Below are 13,677 nucleotides of genomic sequence, written 5' to 3'. Positions count from 1 at the left end.
CAAATATGGGTTCTAAACAAAGTTGGGGGGTGAGGCTTTTAAGCAGGCAGTTTACTGAAGTTACATATTTGCTTTCCATCTCTAGGAAAGAGCAAACATAGGGTTTTTTTTTTAGAGCAAAAGAGCAGAGTAAGTTGGAGGTGAGATGGTGTAAGTCTCTGCCTCTCCCCTCATGAAAACGGTACTGTGGGTTAAGGTCCTAAACAGAGATCATATGATATCAGTTAGATCGTGTTCTCAGTACCAACACCTGAGAAGGGAAAGGGGAAAAGCAGGTTTGGGCTTTTCTATTATTAACATTATTGTATTAGTTAGAGGGAGAAGTTGGGCTGTGATAAAATCTCAACCAGGCCTGAGTTGGCCCTAGGAGATCCTCTGAAGGTGAGATGACCCTTCAGAGTTGTCTGTAGATGGAGTGAGACCGGGCCCTTATATTCCTATCCCAAGCAGTCATCAGAGTGAGACCGGGCCCTTATATTCCTATCCCAAGCAGTCATCAGATGTGGGCTATCCCAGGAAGGGGAATAACCTTGGGTGAAGCAAGAAGACTGAATTACTTATAAGTAAAAGCAATCAGGTTTGCATCAGTGTTTTTGACCAAAACACTTTATGCCAGAAGACAATAAAGTAACATACTTAAAATACTCAAGGAAATGTGGGCCAAGCATTTTATATCCAGCTAAAATGACCAGAAAGCATAAAGGCAATAGACAAATAGTTATGAACATCCAAAACCTTGGCAAATGAGATCATTCCTGAAGAATCTACTAGAAAATGAACTTCATACAACCGTGAAACAACTAGAAAAGCTTCAAAACAAGGATTGGAGGTAAACATGGAACATATTTAGTTGTAGAACTAATAGCAAACGTCAAGAGTAAGGGTGACAGAATAGCATGTACTTGTTACATGCTCTGACACTATAGATAAAGTGCAATATCAAAAGTGGGGGAAAGAAAGGGAAAAATATAAATCTTTTTTTTTTTTTTTTTTTTTTTTTTTTAAGTAGGCTTCATGTTCAACAAAGAGCCTAATGCGGGGCTTAAACTCACAACCCTGGGATCAAGACCTGAGCTGACATCAAGAGTCGGACGTTTAGGGGCGCCTGGGTGGCGCAGTCGGTTAAGCGTCCGACTTCAGCCAGGTCACGATCTCGCGGTCCGTGAGTTCGAGCCCCGCGTCGGGCTCTGGGCTGATGGCTCAGAGCCTGGAGCCTGTTTCCGATTCTGTGTCTCCCTCTCTCTCTGCCCCTCCCCCGTTCATGCTCTGTCTCTCTCTGTCCCAAAAATAAATAAACGTTGAAAAAAAAAATTAAAAAAAAAAAAAAGAGTCGGACGTTTAACCGACTGAACCACTTGGGTGCCCCAAGAAAGGGAGAATACATGAAAAACAGGTAAGCTCACCAATCGTCTTACAGTTATTAAGAGGTAATAATAATATATTACTTTTAACCAGATGTCAGGGAGAGGGAGCAGAAGGTGAAGAAGTTGTAACTTGTTAATGTTAATAATGCTCAAAGTGGGGGACTGGTAGACTATTATCTTAAAAAAACGAAGGAAAATGGTATTTTGCAAAGGAATTATTATGAAGGTAATAATTAGAACAAAATTTAGAGCTCCCTAAATTCCAAAAGAAATATTTTTTTGAAGCTCGAAAGAAAGAGAAAGAGAAGCAGATAACCATATAGTGAAATATTTTAAATTGAAAAAGAAAAAAAAACAAAACAAAACATGTTAGGGGTGCCTGGGTAACTCAGTCAGTTGAGTGTCTGACTTTGGCTCAGGTCATGATGTCACGGTTTGTGGATTCAAGCTCCCTGTCAGGCTCTGTGCTGACAGCTCAGAGCCAGGAACCTGCTTCAGATTTTGTGTCTCCCTCTCTCTCCACCCCTCCCCTGCTCTCTCTCTCTCTCTCTCTCTCAAAAGTAAATAAACATTGGGGCGCCTGGGTGGCGCAGTCGGTTAAGCGTCCGACTTCAGCCAGGTCACGATCTCGCGGTCCGTGAGTTCGAGCCCCGCGTCAGGCTCTGGGCTGATGGCTCAGAGCCTGGAGCCTGTTTCCGATTCTGTATCTCCCTCTCTCTCTCTGCCCCTCCCCCGTTCATGCTCTGTCTCTCTCTGTCCTAAAAATAAATAAACGTTGAAAAAAAAAAAAGTAAATAAACATTAAAAATTTTTTAATAAAAAAAGAAAAACATGTTATTCTCTATCAATAATATAAATGAGGCAAACTCACATATTAAATAAAAGTTTTTTTGAATCATCAGAGCAAAGTCTGACCCTGTTACAGAGAAGACACACCTAAAACAAAGAACCGAAAAATGTTTAAAAATAACATGATGGACAGACAAATATATACTAGCAAAACATAAAACACAAAGAATACAAGAATCATGTCGTTGATATCTTATCTGTCAAGGCAGAATTTCAACCTAGAAGCATTAAAAAGAAAAAGGAAGGCTTTTTAATAACGTTAATGGCTCAATTAACCATGGAGATATACATCTGCTTCATAACACAGCAAACAACTTTCATAAAGTAAAAACTCCGGGAAATGCAGCAGCTGAACCAGAAACACAGAGACAAGAGAAGAGTTTCACACATTACTCTCAGTTGAAAACAAATCACATGGACAAAAAAATGAATACGGATTTAGGACACCTAATCCAGTGCTACGAAAATGTGGTTATAGGTGGAGCCAGTTCATGAACTGTGGTTACCAGATGCAGTGAGATAAGAAGCTTGCTCCGGAATATAAATCAATTCACCACTTCCTTCATGGGGAAAGTCCTGCTACCAAAGTAGGGGGATCAGGTGAACTGCTGTGTGCTTAGCGACACAGTAGATGATACTTTGAGTTGCGCTGACCTAACAACATAATCAATATGGTAACTTTTTTTTCAAGTGTTTTTTTTTTAAGTTTATTTATTTATTTTGAGAGAGAGAGAGAGAGAGTAGGAGAGAGAGAGAGAGGGAGAGGGAGAGAGATAATCCTAACCTGGCTCTGCACTTTCAGCCAAGAGCCTGATGCAGGGCTCGAACTCGGACTGGGAAATCATGACCTGAGCTGAAATCAAGAGTCAGACATTTAACTTACTGAGCCACCCAGGCGCCTCCAATGTGGTAACTCTTGCAAATATATATCAAGTTCTGAATCCCAGTGTTAGGGAATACACCTCAGTTTGAATTGCACATGGAATGGAATACGTCTATCTCAGGCCATAAAGAAAAACTGCAATAAAACGCAAACAACACACAGTGCTGTCTGACTGCAGTGCTAGCAACTGATAGTGATAATAAGCAAGTTTCTTCCACTTGGAAAAGTTTCTTTTAATGCACATGCTTTTTCTTTTTAATTTTTTTTAATGTTTATTTTTGAAACAGAAACAGAGGGCGAGTGGGGGAGGGGCAGAGAGAGGGGGAGACACGGAATCGAAGCAGGATCCAGGCCCCAAGCTGTCAGCACAGAGCCCAATGTGGGGCTCGAACTCACAAACTGTGAGATCATGACCTGAGCCAAAGTCAGACGCTTAAGCAACTGAGCCACCCAGGTGCCCCTTAATGTACATATTTTTAAGTGATCCCTGCAAAGAAGGGAAAATAAAAAACTCTAAATTTTTGGGGCGCCTGGGTGGCTCAGTCGGTTGAGCGTCCGACTTCGGCTCAGGTCACGATCTCACGGTCCGTGAGTTCGAGCCCCGCGTTGGGCTCTGTGCTGACAGCTCAGAGTCCGGAGCCTGTTTCAGATTCTATGTCTCCCTCTTCCTCTGACCCTCCCCTGTTCATGCTCTCTCTCTCTGTCTCAAAAATAAATTAAATGTTAAAAAAAAAAAAAAAAAAAAAAAACTTAAAAAAAACTCTAAATTTTTGAAAGTAATACTACTAATAATGAAATCATCACATCTGAAAAAATGATCCACAGTAAAAACCAGTGTCAGAGGAAATTTCATACTATTAGATACCTATATCAATGAAATGAAAGTAAATAAGTGAAACATTGGCATCACAGAGACAGAAAAAGTTCAAAGAAAACCAACGGAAAGCACTAGGAAGGAATTAATAAGCTAAGGCTGAAAAATTAGTGAACCAAGAAAACAGAAACAGTAAAAGTAGCACTTAATAGGAAGGCTCATTATTTGAAAACATTAATAATGTAGACAACTATTAGATAGCTTTTTCTGTTTTTTTGTTTTTTAACGTTTATTTATTTTTGAGACAGAGAGAGACAGAGCATGAATGGGGGAGGGTCAGAGGGAGTGGGAGACACAGAATCTGAAATAGGCTCCAGGCTCTGAGCTGTCAGCACAGAGCCCGACGTGGGGCTCGAACTCACGGAACGTGAGATCATGACCTAAGCTGAAGTCTGACGCTTAACCGACGGAGCCACCCAGGCGCCCCTAGATAGCTTTTTCTTTAAGAGAGAAGGTACAAATATACAAGTTAAATGATAAGGGATACGTGGCCATTAAAACATAGCCTACTAATTTGTATGATTTTATGCAAATAAATATGAAAATCTCAATGAAATAGATAACTTTCTAGGCAAATGTAATTTACCAAAATTGACCTCAGTAGAGACATAAAGTCTCAACAGACAGAATTATACAGAAATACAAATTTGTAAAACAGAAACCCAACAAAAAAGTATCAGGCCAAGATGGCTTCACAGAGAATTCATACTAAACCTTTAAAGAAAAGATCATCTGAATGTTACCTCAACAATCCTAGAGCATAGAAGATGAAGAAATAACTTCTAATTTCTTTTTGTGAAAAAAGTATAATATGGACAGTAAATGAATAAAAAGGTAAAGCATTAGCAAACATAACGTTAAATAAATACATAACCACGTGGGGTTTATTTCTGGAATACAAAGATCATTTACTATGAGGAAATCTGTCAACATAATGTAACAAATTTGGGGCGCCTGGGTGGCTCAGTCGGTTAGGCGGCTGACTTCGGCTCAGGTCATGATCTCGCGGTCCATGAGTTCGAGCCCCGCGTCAGGCTCTGTGCTGACAGCTCAGAGCCTGGAGCCTGTTTCAGATTCTGTGTCTCCCTCTCTCTGACCCTCCCCAGTTCATGCTCTGTCTCTCTCTGTCTCAAAAAATAAATAAACGTTAAAAGAAATAAAAAAAAAATAATGTAACAAATTTATACATGTAAGCAGAAAATGAACTAATAACCTCCATAGATCCTGAAAAGGCATTTGACAAATTCAAAGCCCATACATGTTAAAGACTCAATGAAACAGAAATTGAGGGATACTTCCATTATACGTCTTGACCCCAAATTTAGCATCAATATTAATGGGCAAACACTAGAGGCTTTCCCGTTTGTGATATAGTAAAAAATAAACTTGGTTTTTGTCCCAGGTTTCTGTCACAGAGCTTCAAAAACCCTAGAAATTTCCTGAATTGATAGCAATGTCTTATTATTCATAACAAGTCCCTTGACACTTGAGTTTATAAACTCAATACTTTATAAACTCAATCCTTGAGTTTATGCTAATAAGATGTTTCATAGCAATGATTCATGGGAGGGGTTTGATAGCCTCAGGACAGGGTCTAGGGCCAGAGAAGCCAACCATGTGATTAGAGGGTTGGAAATCTCAGCAACCCCCACCCCCCACCCATACCAACTTTGGGGAAAGGGAGAGGGGCTCCGGATTGAGTCCAATCATGCAGACAATGATTTAATAATCCTGAACCACAAGGCCAAGGGAGATTCCCCAGTTAGTAAAAACCTTGATAGGCTTGCAGGGTAGCAGGCTTAGATTCTGTAAGGAGAGGGCATGGAAACTCTGTGGCCCAGTCCCTTCCCCTCAAGACCTTGCCCTATGTACTCTACATTTGGCTGTTCATTTGTATCCTTTATAATAAAATGGTAAGTGTGAATATAGCATTTTCCTGAGCTCTGTGAGTGATTCTCGTGAATTACCAACCTGAGGAGGTTGTAAGAAGCCCCAGCAAGGCAGATGTAGCCAGCAAAACAAAAGTGCAAGCAGCTTTGGAACACCACCCAGAACTTTCAACCAGCATCTGATGTGGAGTCAGTCTTGTGGGACTGAGAACATTAACCTGTGGAGTTTTCACTAACTGTGGGTAGTTATTGTCAGAACCTAAATTGAATTGTAAGACACTCAGTCGCTATCAGATAATCAGCATTAGAACTCAAGGCAAAAATCAGAAATAAGACAAGGATGGCCACTGTTTTAATACAAGAAAAAGCAATTAGAAGCATAAGAATTGCTTTGTTTTGTTCTGTTTTGTTTTAGAGAGAGAGAGTGCAAAGGGGGAGAGAGAGGCAGAGGGAGAGAGAGAGAGAGGATCCCAAGCAGGCTCTGCACTGTCAGCCCAGAGTCGACATGGGGCTCAATCCCGCGACCCTGGGATCATGACCTAAATAGAAATTGAGAGTCAGAAGCTTAACCGACTAAGCCACTCAGGTGCCCCAAGAGGCATAAGAATTTAAAAAGAAGAGATAAAATTACATACATGTGCAGATGATATGTTTCTAAGAAACTTGTAATGAGTGAAAACCTCCTGTGAATAGTAAAAGGATTTTGTAAAGTAGAAAGATATAAAATTAACATACAGAAATAAAGTTTTCATCACCTCTGGGAAGAAACAGTCACAATAGTAACCACTTGGAAAAAATAACGGAAAAGAAGATCCCACATGCCATTTACAATACCGTAAGCAAAATAAAACAAAATGCAGCACAGATTTAATGAGAATTGTGTAAAACCTACATGAGAAAAACCATAAAACATTCTTATGGGACAAAAAGTAGACTTGAACAAATGGAAAAAGATGCCATATTTTTTATCAGAAAAGAATCAGTATCAGAAAGATATGAGCTTTCTCCAAGTTAAAATTTATAGACTTAATGTGATCCCAAGAAAAATATCCAAGTTATTATTTTTTTTTTTCTGGAGCCAGACAAGTCAATTATAAAGTTATTTTGGAAAATAAATACAAGACTAGCCAGGAATCTCCCCCTATCCCTAAAACATAGCAATGGGGGACTAGTCCTACCCCACACTGAAACATTTATAAAGCCCCTGTAATTAAAACATTATGTTATTGGTGCGTAGACAGATGGCTAATGGAAGAGGATATAAAATCCAAAGATACATTCCAAAGGCATATGGAAATTTAGTGTTTGATAAACAAATGGCATTGGAAAACTGATAGCCATGTGGATAAGGTAAAATTGGATCCATTCCTCACACCTTACACTAGGATAAATTCCAAACAGATCAGATATCTAAATGTAAAAAAATTAAATCACACAAATACTAGAGGAAAATATAGGTCAATTTCTTTACAACCTAAGAAGGAGGAAGACTTTCCTAACTATGATTCCATATCTGGAATCAATAAAGGAAAAATGGGTAAATTTGTCTAGCTAAAATTAAAAAAAAAAATTAAATGGCTGCCCAAAATACCATCAGCAATGTCAAAAGTTAAATTTAAAAAATGGGACAAAACTGTAACTAATATCACAAACAGCCAATATCCTTGATATATATAAAATTTCTAACTATTGAAAAGAAACTCAAATCCTAGTCTAACAACCCAGTAGAAAAATGGGAAAATTATAGAAAAATAAATGCAAATACTCTGAAACATATGTAAAGATGCTTAACCTTGCTCATTCTAAGGCAAATACATATTTAAACTGAACTGAGATACCATTACTTATCTATCAGATCTGTAGAAATCCCAAACTTGACTACAGACTGAGTTGGTGAGACTGCAGAGAAGCAGGTATTTTCATGTGTTGCTGATGGGGATGAAAATGGTACAACCTTGGAGCCAGATTTGACAACAGCCAGAAGAATTACAGGTGCATTTACCCTTTGTCCAAGCAACCTCCCTTCTAGGTATATATACTTGAGATAAAATGGCAAACACTTGAAATGATGGAGGCTCAAGGCTATTTACTGCAGCATATTTTGTAATAATAAAAAATTGCAAACAGCTGGTATGCCTTTTTTTATTTTTACAGTAGGCTCCACTCCCAACGTGGGGCTTGAACTCAGGACCCTGAGACTAGGAGTCACGTGCTCTACAACCTGAGCCAGCCGGGCACCCCCAGCATGTCTTTCTATAGAGGACAGGACAGGTGAATAAACCATAATACATACATGCACTATTAAACTCTAAAAAGAATGAAGAACATCTCTATATATTGCTGAAGAGTGATCTCCAGGAGAAAAGTGAAAAAGGTGGCATGCAGAAAGGTACGTATAGTATTATGCTTTTTATGTACTAATGAAAGGAAAATAAAAGTATATATATATATATATACACATATACATACACATTTATATACAATTTCAGCATCAAGAAAAGTATTAACTACAAAGAATGAAAACACTTAGAATATATAAAAATCAATGAGTTCATAATGATAAGTTTTTGAAACCTCATCGCTACATGCTGATCCTTTGTGACTCATTGTTTTGAATATCTATTGCTGCATAATAAGCCCACCCCAAAATATAGTACCTTTAAAAAAAAAACCCTCATTTGTTACCCCTCGATGTTACTAAAGTACCGTCTCATTATTCTGAAAGTTGATTTTTTTTTTTTGGAGGGAAAGATCTAGGTGCCTTTCCTGCAAGACCCGTATTTCAAGCTATTGGAATCTATGATGAGAGAAAGTAATTTGCAGAAAAACCATTGCTAATAAATGCAAAAAAAAAATTGGTGTAAATAGAAAAATCACCATTTGCACTCCTTTATGAAATAATGGATCTAGGCAATGATCATCAATTATTATTAAAAGTATTGGATGAAAAGTTGATGACAAACTTTAAACCAGGCTGGAAACTCCTGAACCTACTGGTTAATCTCAACATCACTACAAATTGAACGACAACACCCTGTGCCTTCTGATCTGATGCAGTAGAACCTATAGAGCACTGCTTACGAAGTATTCTTGACAAAAGCAAACGTCATCAAGCCTCCAGATGTAGATATCAGTTTATACAGAATATGGGAAGGGTAGATAAATATGTTAAATCACATCATAAGATTACAAATCCAAATCCATAATGTGAGAAATCCCATATGACAAATTACCCAGTTTCTTCAATAAATAGATGGCATAAAACAAAACCAAGATGAAACTAGTAAAAGAAAGAGTGGCCATTCTATTGATTAAAAGAGACTTAAGAGTGGCAAAGTTCAGTCCCAGCAAGATGGTGGCCCCCTTGGAGCTCAGCTGCTGGAGAAGTGGCTGGGGGCTCCCATTATACACAGTGAGTCCCTGGTGGTGACGGTTTATGCCAAATTTTCTGGTGCACTCTTGAACATCAGTATCATAGGTAAGACACAGAGGTTCAAGAGAAGAGATACCAATTTTGACCACTGACTACAGCGTTATTTCTCAGCTGGCAAAAATACTAAAATTAAAAAAAAAATTTTTAATGTTTATTTATTTTTGAAAGAAAGAGACCCAGAGTGTGAGTGGGGGAGGGGCAGAGAGAGAAGGAGACAGAATCCGAAGCCGGCTCCAGGCTCTGAGCTGTCAGCACAGAGCCCAATGCGGGGCTTGAACCCATGAACCGTGAGATCATGACCTGAGTCGAAGTTGGATGCTTAACCAACTGAGCCACCCAGGTGCCCACAAAATACTAAAATTCTTAAGAAAACGAAAAGAATTCTGACTATGAACTCTCAGCAAAACAGGGGCAGATATACTGGCTTACACTGCTCTCCTAGAAAAGAAGCTGCTTTTGCAGTTCTTCCACATTCTGGATTGAAAGTGAGGGGCGCCTGGGTGGCGCAGTCGGTTAAGCGTCCGACTTCAGCCAGGTCACGATCTCGCAGTCCGTGAGTTCGAGCCCCGCGTCAGGCTCTGGGCTGATGGCTCAGAGTCTGGAGCCCGTTTCCGATTCTGTGTCTCCCTCTCTCTCTCTGCCCCTCCCCTGTTCATGCTCTGTCTCTCTCTGTCCCAAAAATAAATAAACGTTGGAAAAAAAAATTTTTTTTAATAAATAAATAAATAAATAAATAAATAAATAAATAAAAATTAAAAAAAATAAAAATAAAAATAAAAAAAAGAAAGTGTGACAAAATTTTTGGTTTGCTTCATAAGGTCCTTTCTCTTTGGTTTGATCCTGCCTGGAAAAAAATGTCTTAGGGAACACTGAATACAGTATCCTCCTCATGAGAGGAGAGTCTCCCCTCTACCACCTCTGAGAAATGGAAGCACCTATACACAGACATGCCAAAAGGTGCCTACGCCTTCTGTCAGCAGATTGAGAACATCTCTGCTTTTCTTTGGAGATGCACCTTCTACCTCAGATGCCTGTGTGTTGGCTTTCTTGCACCTCTTTATAACATGCACTTTCCTAGGGGCACCTGGGTGGCTTAGTCAGTTAAGCGGCTGACTCTTGGGTTTTGGCGCAGGTCTCTGGTTTGTGGGTTCAAGCCCTGCATCGGACTCTGCACTGGCAGTGCCAAGCCTGTTTGGGATTCTCTCTGACTCCCCCTCTCTGCCTCTCCCCTTCTCATGCTCTCTTTCTCAAAATAAGTAAACTAAATTAAAAAAAAATTTTAAGTGCACTTTCCTAGAGTTCAGTTATAACATTTGAAACAGTTCTCCAGCCTGTGTCACTTTTGACATGACATCCTAAACAGTTATTTTAGATTTGGTATTGGAGATGGGTGACAAAGCCCTCCACTTCCTCCTCGGAAACTGCCAACATGCGAGTTGCTTCTCCCATAGGAAGAAAGCAATTCCTTACAATGACCATCACTCTGCTGTATGCCCAAGTGTTTGCCTTGGAGTCCCATGATTTTGCAATAATCTCTTACACTAAGTATGCGAAGGCAAAAAGAAAAACACTGCTAATAGGTATAAGGAAGACTCTAAACCAAAAGGAACTTTCTATGCCATCTTTTATTTTTAATTGCATTGAATATCAATTAAAATTTTTAAATTGTATTTGATAGTTTGTATTCTAGTTTGGCAATGCACTTTATGTAATATCAAGATGAACACTAAATGAACTTGGAGGAAAAATAGAAAACTCATGGGACCTCATCAAAATAAAAAGCTTCTGCACAGTGAAAGAAACAACCAGCAAAACTAAAAGGCAACTGACAGAATGGAAGAAGATATTTGCAAACGACATATCAGATAAAGGGTTAGTATCCAAAATCTATAAAGAACTTATCAAACTCAACACCCAAAAAACAAATAATCCAGTGAAGAAATGGGCAAAAGACATGAATAGACATTTTTCCAAAGAAGACATCCAGATGGCTAATAGACACATGAAAGGATGCTCAACATCACTCATCATCAGGGAAATGCAAATACAAATCAAAACCACAATGAGATACCACCTCATACCGGCTGGAATGGCTAAAATTAACAACTCAGGAAACAATAGGTGCTGGCAAGAATGTGAAGAAAGAGGAATGTTCTTGCACTGCTGGTGGGAATGCAAACTGGTGAGTCACTCTGGAAAACAGTATGGAGGTTCCTCAAAAAATTAAAAATAGACTACCCTATGAGCCAGCAATTGCACTACTAGGTATTTATCCAAAGGATACAAAAAAGCTGATTCAAAGGGGCATAATGCACCCCAATGTTTATAGCAGCACTATCAACAATAGTCAAATTATGGAAAGAGACCAAATGTCCATCTACTGATGAATGGATAAAGAAGATGTGGTATATACATGCAATGGAATATTACACAGCAATCAAAAAGAATGAAATCTTGCCATTTGCAACAACATGGATGGAAATAAAGTATATTATGCTAAGCAAAATAAGTCAGTCAGAGAAAGACAAATCTATTATTTCATTCACATGTGGAATTTAAGAAACACAACAGATGAACATAGGGGAAGGATAAAAAAAATAAGATTAAAACAGAGAGGGAGACAAACCATAAGAGATTCTTTACAGAGAACAAACTGAGGGTTGATGGTGGGAAAGTGGCTGGTGGGATGGGCTAAATGGGTGATGGGCATTAAGGAGGGCACTTGTCGGGATGAGCACCGGGTGTTTATGTAAGTGATGAATCACTAAATTCTATTCCTGAAATCATTATTACACTATATGTTAACTAACTTGGGTTTAAATTTTTTTAAAAAAGCATATTATGTGTATATATTTTTTAAAAAATAAAAAATAAGATGTTGCAGGAGTGCTGATTCACAAGGGTACATGTACCCCAATGTTTAAAGCAGCACTATCAACAATATCCAAATTATGGAAAAAGCCCAAATGTCCATCAACTGATGAATGGATAAAGAAGATGTGGTTTATATGTACAATGGAATACTACATGGCAATGAGAAAGAACGAAATCTTGCCATTTGCAACAACATGGATGGAACTGGAGGGTAAGCGAAATAAGTCAGAGAAAGACAGATATCATATGTTTTCACTCATATGTGGAAATTGAGAAACTTAACAGAAGACCATGGGGGAAGGGAAGGGGAAAAAAACTAGTTTCAAACAGAGAGGGAGGCAAACCATAAGAGACTCTTAAATACAGAGAACAAACTGAGGGTTGATGGGGGGGCAAGGGAGAGAGGAAAATGGGTGATGGGCATTGAGGAGGGCACTTGTTGGGATGAGCACTGGGGTGTTGTATGTAAGTGATGAATCATGGGAATCTACTCCTGAAGCCATGAGCACACTGTATATACTGTATGTTAGCTAACTTGATAATAAATTCTATTTAAAAAATAATACTCTTGCTCTTCAGTGAGGCAGGCTGGCAGCAACTGCACACACACAAATCTTTGTGAAGACCCTGATGGGCAAGACCATCACCCTCAAGGTCGAGCCCAGTGACACCACTGAGAATGGCAAAGCCAAAATCCAAGACAAGGAGGGCATCCTGCCTGACCAGCAGCATCTGATTTTTGCAGGACAAACAGCTGGAGGACGGCCGCCCTCTCCCAGACCACAATATCCAGAGAGTCCACCCTGCACTGGGTGCTATGCCTGCGAGGTGGCATCGAGCCCTCCCTCCTCCGGCTGGCCCAGAAATACAACTGCGACAAGATGATCTGCCATAAGCGCTCCCCCACAAGAAGCGCGGCCACACCAACAACATGGCCCCAAGAAGGTCTTCCTTGGCCGGCAGGGGGACCTCCTGCCAGAGCCACAACACCCCCCCCCCCCCCGGGCCTCAATAAACTTTTCCTTTAATTGATTGGAGGAGTAAGAGATACATAAATAAATAACAATTAAAAAACTGCCTTAATCTTGGCAGGTTTTTGCCTTTGGTTCACATGTCTCTAACTGAAAGCTATAGTTCTGGGGTGCCTGGGTGGCTCAGTCAGTTAAGTGTCCAACTTTGGTTCAGGTCATGATCTCACTTTTCGTGGGTTCCAGCCCCGTGTTGAGCTCTGTGCTGACAGCTCAGAGCCTGGAGACTGCTTCAGATTCTGTGTCTCCCTCTCGCTCTGACCATCCTTCACTTGCACTCTGTCTCTCTCTCAAAAATAAATAAACATTAAAAAAAAAAAAAAAAAAAAAAAGGACCTCTTTACCTCATGATAAAAGAGATTCTTAAAAAAATAAAAAAAGAAAGCTACAGTTCTGTTCTGAATGTGCAACTCTAATTTATTCAAATTAATTTACTCATTTATCAGTTTTCTTAGACCAGTCTGAATGTCTAATATGTGACTC

At 39.4% G+C, this 13,677-nt stretch overlaps 1 pseudogene; it reads left to right on the top strand.

Annotated features, from left to right (window-relative positions):
* The first annotated feature begins 10,763 nt into the window (after nucleotides 1–10,763).
* On the top strand, nucleotides 10,764–13,194 carry LOC123596790 (annotated as a pseudogene).
* Nucleotides 13,195–13,677: the final 483 nt, after the last annotated feature.

Source organism: Leopardus geoffroyi, chromosome C1 (assembly GCF_018350155.1).
Source record: "Leopardus geoffroyi isolate Oge1 chromosome C1, O.geoffroyi_Oge1_pat1.0, whole genome shotgun sequence".
Taxonomy (NCBI): Eukaryota; Metazoa; Chordata; class Mammalia; order Carnivora; family Felidae; genus Leopardus; species Leopardus geoffroyi.
This window is presented reverse-complemented; position numbering and strand designations above follow the sequence as displayed.